The sequence below is a fragment of the Ovis aries genome, chromosome 2 (genome assembly GCF_016772045.2).
Source record: "Ovis aries strain OAR_USU_Benz2616 breed Rambouillet chromosome 2, ARS-UI_Ramb_v3.0, whole genome shotgun sequence".
Taxonomy (NCBI): domain Eukaryota; kingdom Metazoa; phylum Chordata; class Mammalia; order Artiodactyla; family Bovidae; genus Ovis; species Ovis aries.
The window spans coordinates 137561625-137562942 of NC_056055.1; the positions used below are offsets into that span (position 1 = coordinate 137561625).

At 42.9% G+C, this 1318-nt stretch overlaps 1 non-coding gene across 1 annotated transcript; it reads right to left on the reverse strand.

Moving 5' to 3' along the window:
- Positions 1–234: 234 nt before the first annotated feature.
- TRNAG-CCC (transfer RNA glycine (anticodon CCC)) lies at positions 235–307 on the reverse strand. The gene has a single exon. It is a non-coding gene; the product is annotated as a tRNA-Gly (tRNA).
- Between the last annotated feature and the right edge of the window lie 1011 nt (positions 308–1318).

Sequence of the window (1318 nt, forward strand, 5' to 3'; positions counted from 1 at the left end):
ATCCATTCTTCTGTCAAAGGACAGCTAGGCTATTTCTGCATCTTGACTCTTGTAAACAGTGCTACAATGAGCACTGGGATGCTTGCATCCTTCCAGAGCATGTTCTTCTCCAGGTATATGCCCAGGAGCTACAACCCACATTTTAAACTATTACATCATGCTGCCTCCTTTCTTACAAATATTCATGTATTTATTTGGTTGTGCTGGCTCTTAGCTGTGGCATGTGGGATCTAGTTCCCTGACCAGGGATTGAACCCAGGCTCCCTGCATTGGGAATGCAGAGTCTTAGCCACTGGACCACCAGGGAAATCCCCACACTGCCTCCTCACGGAAAAATCTCTTCATGAATCTCTCTGTTCATGAAGAACCCAGAGTGAGGGGAAAACATTCTAAAAGTACCAAATGTGAAACTCTTGGAGGCTCTCCACAATTTAAGCCTAAACTCACAGAAGGAAACAGCACTGTTATTCTTCCAGGTGTCTGAACTACTGTAGCATATAAAAAGGAGATTGGGAGTATAACAGCTCTCTCCTCTGAGCTTTTAACAGTATTAAAGTGAGTTACATGTTGGCTTTTAAACCTAGATTGTATCCTTAAACTAAAATAACAGTTGTTTAGACAACATCGATGTTTTTGGCAGTCTCTTAGCAAAGCTGGCCAATATGTGAACCCAAAACACTAAGCTTATCTGGTTTGCAAAAGCCATTTGGAGACTTAAGTGCACTGATATGAGTAGCTTTTCAAGGGAATCTGAAGAAGAAATCTAAGCACGAGACTTTTTATCTGCTCTTGTCTGGCTCCCTATTCTAATATATCAGTCAATGAACGGTTTATATTCGCATGGTGCACTGGGTAGATATGAGGTCCATGGTTGTGCCCCAAAACAGCAATTATTTATGTCAATACCTGACTTTTATTTGCTCTTTTTTCCTCAGTCCAGTTTCTTCTAAAACAAGCAATGCATTTAATAAGCAAACTCTTAGGTGAATTTCTTGCATTTATAATCACTCACTAGAAAGCCTACGTTTTGGCTGTCCTAGGTCAGTGAGTCAGAAGCCTGTGGGGTATACAGGGATTCTCTGTGCTGTGCTGTCCTTAGTCGCTCAGTCATGTCCGACTCTTTGTGACTGCATAGACTATAGCCCACCAGGCTCCTCTGTCCATGGGGATTCTCCAGGCAAGAATAGTGGAAGGAGTCTCTGGGCTTTGTTAAATCTGATTCTGACTCTGTAGGTCTGGGGTGGGGCTGAGGTCCTACACCGCTAATAATTCCTAGGTGACACTGATGCTGCTGGTCCCCTACTCAGATTGAGAATCT